General features: G+C 36.3%; 1 long non-coding RNA gene across 1 annotated transcript; it reads right to left on the bottom strand.

Moving 5' to 3' along the window:
* Window positions 1-419: 419 nt before the first annotated feature.
* On the bottom strand, window positions 420-5,227 carry LOC129491711 (uncharacterized). The gene is made up of 4 exons (XR_008660598.2): window positions 5,152-5,227; window positions 4,482-4,660; window positions 2,187-2,298; window positions 420-626 (listed from the first exon to the last, which is right to left on the bottom strand). It is a non-coding gene; the product is annotated as an uncharacterized lncRNA (long non-coding RNA).
* Between the last annotated feature and the right edge of the window lie 4,878 nt (window positions 5,228-10,105).

Raw genomic sequence — 10,105 nt, 5'->3', positions numbered from 1 at the left:
AAATTCTCAGTACTCTGCTAGGATGTCCTTCTGCTAGTGATTGAGTCCATTCAGTGCCCCTTAAATTAGGAAAGATTTTTCACTACTTTGCAGGGCCTTCACATCATGTTAAGGTGAAGAAAACCTATCACTCTTTGTTCCTATATGTCAACTAGCATTTATCATGAGTGATAGCAACAAGATCCTGTGCTCACATTTCTTCTTATAATTGTGTGTGTGTGTGTGTGTGTGTGTGGTGTTGTGGAGGTAACAAAACCCAAAAAAGCCCACTTTCTCACCTTGTCCTCACTCTGCCAGTCCCTAGTTATATGACTTCACTCTCTGGCCTGTATTTCTAAAATTAATGAGTTACCATGAGCAGTTGTTCTCAAATCTAGCTGATGACTACAGATATTTAAGAATTGAGAGAATCACTGCTCCCTATTAAAATCTAAAAATTTACTTTATTTTGTTTCTATGATTTCCTTCTCTTACCACGAATGAAAAATACATTATATAAGACAATAGTTATGGATAAGTAGCCATTGACCTTTCACAGTATTTTTTAGGAAAATATAAAATTGATGCTGTAAGAAAAAAATCTTCATTTTGATTTTTTCCATCATCAATGCCAGTTATGTCACTTCCTTAAGTTAGAGAAAACAAGAAGTGAGTTAAGGCAGTTAATCACGTATCCTCTTTAAGGTAATGAAATCACCCTTACTATTTAAAAATAATCAGTGCATGCTTTAGAGTAAGCTTTCCATAGTTTAGGCAGTAAGAGAGCGAGAGAGGCAGAATCGAGCCCATTTTTCTTGACTCAGTTGGTTTGTCACTGTAAAACTTAGCTGACGAATGTTCACTGAGTACTCCTACACACTCAATAGCACACATATTATTCTTATTCAATATGTGGAGAGAAAACATACCCTTCCAACTATGATTTTTAAATTGTTATTTTCTTAAAATAATGCTTTTTCAGTCACCTTGGAAATATATGCAAATGCAAATCTAAATCCCATATGCAGTAATGATTTGATTGAAACAAATACTATTCCCTCGAGCTATGTTGGTTTGAGGGGGAAAAAATGACTCTTGTAGTGGGAAGATTGCAATGGCTCTGCTCCTAAGGGGGAAAAAAGCCATACAGATAAGATGTTCTTATTTATAACATGTAACAAGATATGTTGCTAGACACAAGCATCTTTCTGATGACTTATCCTGCTGATCAGAGTACCAATGAGTTTATTTTCATAATTACAACAGATGGAAAACAATAAAATTATACTTTAGGCTAATGTACTCTCACCCTTATTATCCTTTTTTTTTTTTTTTTTTTTGGTATGTGTGTCTCCCCTGAAGCTATTTTATAACAATATAAAACTTGCAGAAATATGGCACCGCAAAAGCCTGACCAGATTTCCTAATTATCTGTCATGACTCAAGAGTGCAGTAAGAAATTAGCTCTCCGGGGAGAGAAAAAACTTGATGGAACTCAAAATAATAGAAAGAATCCTATGATGTCTCTCCTCAACAAGTTGAGAAAGAAATCTGTCCATTTTTAGTGGGTTTACTAACTTGCTTTGCTTTTTTTTTAAAAAAAAAATATAGTTTTATGTCAGCTACAAAGAGTTGTGTTAATCAGATCCCTTAACACATGACATGCTGTCACGCAAAGATTTACTCTTGTTTAATTAATTAAATTTTATTTATTTCATCCTCAATTCTATTCCATTCCTGTCTTCTCATCACAAGCTATTAATTCTGGAATAGAATGAATGAGATGTATGTATTTGGAATACATATGTATAATGTATATATCATATATATTTAACACATCTACTTCCTTAATCTCCGTATTTCCCACCCTCCTATGTACTTATGTGTGTTCATGTGAACAAATAACTCTGGCCAATGGGGTATAGACAGAAGTGATATACACCTGGAACAAGAAACTTTCCATGGGCTGTTTTTTTTTCTCTCTCTCTCTCTCTCTCTCTCTCTTTCATCATCCTTTGGATGGATAACAACATATAGTGTCGCTATAGAAACCACCCATTGAAAATGTCAAAACCTTCATCAGCCTGGGTCCTGGAATGACTGTGTAGATCCATTCTCTCAACACATACCAATGACTATACTCTCACATGAATAAAGGACTTTTCGTTTATTAACTCACTGAAATGTTAAAGTTTATCTGTACTTACCTCACTGTTTATTTCACTATAGGGAATAATGAGGTTTACATGGTCTACGTTGCTGACTTTGTCAACTAATTTTTGTCTATTGTAATTCGGTTAGAATGCCTGGAAAGCCAGTCTGTAAGAGAGACAACAGAAAGCCAGCTGAAGTTTTCTCTTAATCTGGCTCATTGTCACAGTGTTGGAAGCTGGATTTTGTGAGAATCTTAGGTGTTCTATTGATCATTCAACCATCAATTGCACAGAGCACTGAGTCTGCGTTAGTAGCTTAAGGCAAACTGCTTTAACCAAAATAAATTGTATTAATATGGCAACATCATTTGCCTTGAATACTTTAACAGTCAGTAGGTAAGAACATTTGAAAAGAACCCATTCAAAAGATCAAGTGACACCTTGTTTCTTGAATAAAAAAAAAAAAAAAAAAAACAAAGACAAGCTCTTCGCCAAACTAAATTACAGAAATGTATGTTAGGGAACATTCACTACCCTACATCTGCTTATTGTGCAGGAGGACCCCAGATATTTAGATGGCTTTGGAATTCTCAGAAATATTGGACATGGTAATACTAGAGTTTTCCATGTGTTGGAGCTGATAGTGTGTTTTCTATTTGATTTTAATGGATTTTAATTTTTAGGACAGTTTAAGGCTTACAGAAATATTGAGAGTAAAGTACAAAGAATTTCCATAGACCCCCATCTCCCCCATACCCTCACTTTTCCCTATTACTCCCATCTTGCATTAGTGTGGTATATTTGTTACAACTGAGGAAATTATATCGACATATTATTATTAACTAAACTCCATGCTGGCATTGGGGTTTATTCTTTGTGTAGTAGTACAATTCCGTGGGTTTTGCCAAATGCAAAATATCCTGTATCCACCATTATAGCATCATACAGAACAGTTTCATTGCCCTAAAAACAGCCTGTGCCCCAGGTATTTCCCTCTTCTCCCCCATAACCCTGGCAAACACCGATCTTTTTACTATCTGTACAGCTTTGTCTTTTCTGGAATGTTATATGCCTGGAATCATACAGCATTTAGCCTTTCCGCATTGGCTTCTTAAACTTAGTAACATGCAATTAAGGTTCCTCTGTATCTTTTTGTGGTTTGATAGCTCATTTCTTCTTATCTCTGAATGATATTCCATTGTATGGATGTACCAGAGTTTGTTTATCCATTCACCTATTCACCTGTTGAAGGATATCTTGATTGCTTTCAAATTTTGGCAATTATAAATAAAGCTGCTATAAACATTTATGTGTAGGCATTTCTATGGACATAACATTTTCAATTCATTTAGGTAAATACCTATGAGCACAATTGCTGGGTTGTATAGTAAAACTATGTTTAGCTTTGTAAGCAGCTGTCAGATTGTTTTTGACAGTGGCTTCACTATTTGGCTTTCCCACTAGCTGCGAATGACAGTTCCTGTGGCTCCACATCCTCATCCACATTTGATGTTGTCAGTGTTTTGATTTTTTTGCCATTCTAATAAGTGTAGTGGTATCTCATTGTGGTTTTAATTTGCAATCTCTAACGAATGTACAGTGTTGAGCACCTTTTCATATATGTATTTAACATTTGTCTATCTTCTTTGGTGAGTTGTCTGTTTAGATTTTTTGCCCATGTCTAATTGGGTTGTTTTCCTATTGCTCAGTTATAAGAGCTGATTGTATATTTTGGAAACAAGTCCTTTATCAGATACATGTTATTCAAGTATTGTCTTTCTCTCCCAGCCTGTGGCTTTTCTTTTCTTTCTCTTAACAATGTCTTTCAGAAACAGATGTTTTTAATTTCAATAAAGTCCAACTTCATTTTCTCTTTCATGAAGCATGCTTTTGCTATTGCATCTAAAAAGTCATTTCCAAATCTGAGGTCCCCTAGATATTCTCCTACGTTATCTTTTGGTACTTATTTTTAATCTAAAAATATTTTATAATCATTATACCATTGGGGAAAGTAGAGTCATGAGTTTATGATTTACATCACTGATTTTATGTAATTTTGATTGGTGCACCACATTTCTGATATGTACAGTATTTCCCTACTCTGAGAAGTTGTGACATATTTGTTGGAACTGGGTGAATACTTTTTTATACAGATTAAATCTGTCCATTTTTTCTGAGTCCTTCAGGGAATCTCCTGAGAGTAGGCAGCACACTTTTATTCTTGGGAAGAGAGGAAAGCATACCTGCTATGGAGCCATGACATTGGTCACTTTATACCTCCAAAGTCATGCCCATCATCATATCTGATTTATGGAAAGCTTCCCGTTATAAGAGGGGAACATACTCTACCTGATTCAGTGATCGGCAACTGCAGTGAATGAACTGCTGACGTCTTCCCCAAAGAAGAGCTCAAACATCATCGATCAGCAGAGATGGTGGAAAGAAGGTCCACCTTCTCTACGATACATCTGAGAGAGGAAGGAGACCAAGCTACACAGGTGCTCACCCTTGCTAGTTGTAATGTCCATCTTTGAAGAGAAGGAGGCAGGTACTAGCAATGGAAAAACTATCCCTGGGAAGTCTATGTTTATCTTTGAAAATGTGGCTGTATAATAAAGCACAGTAAGCTTAGTTTTTTCAATGTAACACTCTAAAAAGCTACTCATTCATTTTGAAGTTGCTGTCATTACTCAAGATATTCTTAGAACTATTGTTTGGAATTAGACTTTTTAAGGTGTTTACAAGAGGTACAAGAAAAATAATTCAACTTGCTTTTAAATCATGCCTCCAAATAACAACTATTGAAAGAATAAATTAATAAACTTAATTTTAAAAACTAAATCAATAAGCTATTGACTTTTTCAGCAGTAAAATAAAATAAAAAATCCAGGTATAATTATATGATAGAATTAATGTTTAGAAAATTAAGGTACTGCAAAGATCTACAAGAAACTACATGTTTTTTGAACACTTATTTTCCATTAAATGGAGTAATAATGCAGTTTTCTTCCTTGTTTACCATATCTCATACTGTATTCACTTATTTTTGTTTCCTTTTCCACCCATACTGACACTTTTTCACCTCACCAGTAACTACAGTATTGACTAAACTTCCAGGATCTTATTCCTCCCTTAAATAATTACAAAGAATCTAACATTCTGTGAGGTTACTTACTCCCATTACAACACTAAACTACTCTCCCAATGGAGTCAGTGCTATTAGAACTCATTTCCTTGAAGTCTATTTCGCTTTTACTTTTTCAGCCAACTCACTCTCCCTCCCTAATTTGGATTATAAACTCAGGGGATAGGACTGTGTCTTACCCTATATCAACTAGGTGTTCAATGAATATTATTAATTATTATTAAAATTCATAATGATGCCAGGCTTGGCCTAATCAATTTTAATTCAGCTTAATCTCTTTCAATTAAGTTTAATTTAGGAGGTGCTGCCCTGATATTTTTCTTTTACCTAGATTTCTAATTTACTTCTGCAATAGGCTCCTCCTTTCATCTTTTTTTTCTTGCCTCATAAATTTCTTCTACAGGCAAAATGTTTTCTTTATGCCATTGCTAAGGTGCATTTTATCTGACAGATACTTTTAAAAGAGACTGCTTTCCTTGCCTATTCTAAAGCATTATGCACAGCTTTTTGTATTAAACCTAATTTTTCTCCCAGTGAATTGAAAAAAGCTGACTGAAACAAACTCACCTCTAGGCAGTTACGGTTCATATTATCAAGTGGGAAGGGTACGTGATGAGCAGTTTCTGTGCTGTGGAGAAAGTGCTCCTGTAGCCGTGTGGAAGATGGATTAAGCTGAGTAAGAGTAGAGACAAGATCTATTTGGAGGCTACTGAAATTATCCATGTTAGTGTAGCAAGAGATTGTCCAAAGCTCTGACAGTAATGATAGAGAGCTTTCAGTATATACATTGAGAAAGGTGACCAAAGAGAACTTGCTGATGACAGGGAGTTGTGAGAAGCGGATCTGAGCAGCGGGTGATACGGGAGGAGAAGCAGGGGCAATGGCATGTGTTCTGGGTACTGCTAGTTTAATAAATAAAGACTCGGAAGTGTCCGGGCCTGGTGGCTCATGCCTGTAATCCCAGCACTTTGGGAGGCCAAGGTGAGAGGATCACTTGAGGCTAGGAGTTCGAGACCAGCCTGGCTAACATGGCAAAACCTCGTCTCTACTAAAAATACAAAAATTAGTGGGGCATGGTGGCCCATGCCTGTAATCCCAGCTACTGGGGAGGCTGAGGCAGGGGAGTCGCTTGAAGCCAGAAGGCGGAGGTGGCAGTGAGCTGAGATCGTGTCTCTGCACTCTAGCCTGGGCAGCAGAGTGAGGCCCTATTTCAAAGACTTGGAAGAGGTGAGGATCACCTTTCCTTAGGAAAGAATAGTACCCTCTAAAGGGAATGGCTGGGTAAAATACTGAAGATGGCTAAGGCTGGAAGTATAGAAAATGCCAATATTTATGGAGATAAAGAAATACAAATTCAAGAAGTATACCGAGTAGCAGTGAACAGAAAAATAAGACAATGAGGAAAACATCTGGTTATGTAAGCCATCTGGTATTTTATCATCAGAGGCTCTGGAAAGGGAGAATTGCACATGATTCTGATCCTCTAGGGTGTGCTCTCTGTCAAGAGAAGGAATTCACTTAAAACGCACTATTAACAGGGCTGATGTGTGGCTAGGGGGCTGCAGCTAGCAGGTAGGCTCTGGTACCTCTCTACAGTAGTTTGAGGTTAGCATCCGTTCTGATATGTCAGCCTGTGCAGTGTTACATATTTATAATATCACTGGCCTGTAACAGTAGCTATCTCTTTTTCCTTGCAACTGTACTTCCCATCTAACCTGTTGCTCTAAGAAGACAGTTTCCTGCCTCTCGTTCTTATATAAGACCATCTCTAAAATGTTTTTGATGGTGGCATGATGCAGCTGAATGAGGAATCATGCACACACTTGGAGCTCAGTCCTAAGTATGACACTCATTAGCTTTCTGAACTTGGGTAAGTTATTAAAACTTTCTGAATTTCAATTATTTGCATAAAAATGGAAAAAAAAAAACAAGAAAAATCCAAAAAGTTTTAGATATTAAATGAGATGCCACATATGACACTACATATCATATAACCAATAAGATAGAGGCGCTGAGTAAATGTTGATTTTTCTTTTTCTCTGGCAAGTCAGTTCTATCTCTCCTTTCCAGGAAGTTTTTCTACCTGGTATTCCTGAAATCCTAAAATTAGGTCCTCTTTACTGCTAGTCCCTCTTAGGATGATGATCAATGCCACCTTTTCAGAGAAGTCTTTGAAAGAATCAACTCTTCAAAGAGGAACACAGAGTTAACACCTATATGAAAAGATGGCACTATTCATCATTCTTTTACCCATTCTTATAAAGTTTTTTGCCTATATTTTCTTAAGCAATCTGAGTAACGCTGTGTCTTTCATTGTTCACTCTTTCATCCATTTCAGCTGTTATCTTTTTACTCTTTAGCCAAATATACAGTGATGGCTCAACTGATGAAGTGGTGAAATAAACATCTGCTCACACACATCCTGTTGAAATGCAGACTAGAGCCTTAAGCATTTTTAGCTGACAAGCTATCTGTACATATGCAGCATTTTACACTTACCAAGAAGAATTCTATGTGCTAAACACATGCAAAAATGTAATTGCCAGCCCCATAAAAGTAAAAGATTTTCCTTTACCTTCCGTAATTTCCATGATGGTTATAAAGGTTTTCAGTCTTCATGTGAGTGGTCAAAATTAAGTCACTTTGATTTATTTTGAATCAAACAAACAACAAAAGTTCGTGATTTCCAGAGCGAGGCATTTTCAGTTAGAGATGAAGTGGATGAGAGATTTCACAAGAAAAAGTTTTGAAATATGAAACCCAACTAGGCTTTTCTTCAAAAGAGATAACATGAAGCAGAATACAGTAGTGAACCGGGCACTTAGGCTTGTATCTGGAGTCCTGGAGTTTCACGCCTGACTCATGGGTAAAAAGCATGAATTAATGCAATTTATTCCACTATCAGTGTCTCTAAAATGAGAATATTGGACAGAAGAGCTCAGAAAAGAGGCAACCTACAAACACATGGAATATAAAAGGTCATCAACAAATGCTAGCTGCCTTCCCCTAATTCTAATCTTAACATGCCATGATTGTAGTGCTGTTATTCACATACGGACATTCTGTTTTGCTTGACTCTACCACAATGTGTTTGAAGTAACAACTCCATAGTAAATATAACAATTAACTCAATCACTCTCCTTCCTTACCTAAAGTCTTTCATAGTAAATGTGAAAGCCATGTTTTGGCAGTAAGAAAATAAATTATATGAAGCCAGGCCGTAGTATGAGAAAGCTTTATATATATTGCATGGTCAGAATTAACACTGTAGATAGTCTAGTCAATAGTTTCCATAATAGTGCAACCATTAAACACTTCAGCTCAACTAATTATGTTAAACTAGAAAGCAAATGTGTGCAAAAACATGCTTATACATTCTTTACATTTACATTATGAGGACATATAATAAACGGGCTTTTGACCAAGAAATACTCTGAACATGGCTGGCATGGGGCTTTGTGTATCACATAAACATCTATTGCATTAAAATGATTGATGTGAGTTGAAATCACAGAACCAGGTCCTAGCCCAACAGGCAATAGAAGGCTTGGGTTGATTAGCCTATTTCACATTTAAAGTTCAAAGAGAGATCGTGGGTGACCCAATCAAGGTTGATTGGTGGAGAAACCTGCAAGGCAGTCAACACAGAAAAAAAAAGAGAGAAAATTTAATAACAACTGAAAAGTAAAATCAAATATAATGACTTGACCTGAGCTTACAGAGGCTGGGAGACTCAGAAATGATGTTTTTCACTTCATCCATAACACACACTGCTCTTCTCTGGTCCTGAAAATAGCATGTAACCTATGAAGCATCCTATTAGCTGTTTCAGAAAAGCACATTTTCTTCTGAAAAGAAATCGGTTTAAGAATCAAGGAAGCAAGTACACACACAAAGCCAAACACACTGGGTTCAGCACTCATTCAAAATGTCATGTCATTCGAATACGTCTCTGGTTTTTAATGGTGCTTCACTTGGGTCTAATCACATTCAAACCCTGCTGGGTTGCATGCTATTATATGCTCTAAAAATGTATAGGCAAGACATAACGAAAATAAAAAGCTCATATAAGCCAGTAGCTGAAGCACAGGAAGAAGACGCCTTTGGGATTCCATATCGTTTGGTGCAACTGGCTTACAAGGTCATCTATGACTCGTTGCCCACCTGTGTCTCCGTTCCCTCATTGTGAAAATAAGAGTGATCATTAGAAATGATTTATGACCTAGACTTGTCATATTTATTTTCTTTAAATTACATTTAGGAGGCTGTTTTAGCGAAACAGAAAAACAGCTCTGATTGTCTCCTTTTCTTTCCTACTACAACATGAACGACACTGGGAAGACATTTCCAAATGTCTGTTTCTACCAACATGGGAGCAGTGTTATTTCTACATTTTCCAGGAATATCGTGGTTATGAAAAGTTTCAAGTGAAAGGATAATATAAAACTTTCTTCCCAAATATTTCAAGTGGTGAATTTTCTTGTTCTGATCATTTTAGCTTTGTAAAAGGTTATATTAAATTGTATGTGCACATCAAACAGTATTATGTATCTTTAGGCAAGCACATAGGAATAACTGGTCCTTTGATTATTTTCCCCCTGAAGTTTGAACATTTGCTCATGAAGGCTTTGCTATTTTTTTTTTATTGTTGACATTCAAATGGAATTGAACCAAGAGTTTTCTGGTCAGAAGAAGAAAAAAGAAAATTGATAGAAGCCAAATAAACTTGTGATCGTTTTTGACAATTTCCCAACATGGTTTCCTCCTCAACCAGCTGCCAGAGTGATGTAATCAGAAACAAAATGCATTTTATGATAAATGCCTTGGG

This window comes from Symphalangus syndactylus, chromosome 10 (assembly GCF_028878055.3).
Source record: "Symphalangus syndactylus isolate Jambi chromosome 10, NHGRI_mSymSyn1-v2.1_pri, whole genome shotgun sequence".
NCBI classification, from domain to species: domain Eukaryota; kingdom Metazoa; phylum Chordata; class Mammalia; order Primates; family Hylobatidae; genus Symphalangus; species Symphalangus syndactylus.
The sequence above is the reverse complement of the archived record's forward strand: the minus strand, read 5'-3'. Positions and strand labels throughout refer to the sequence as shown.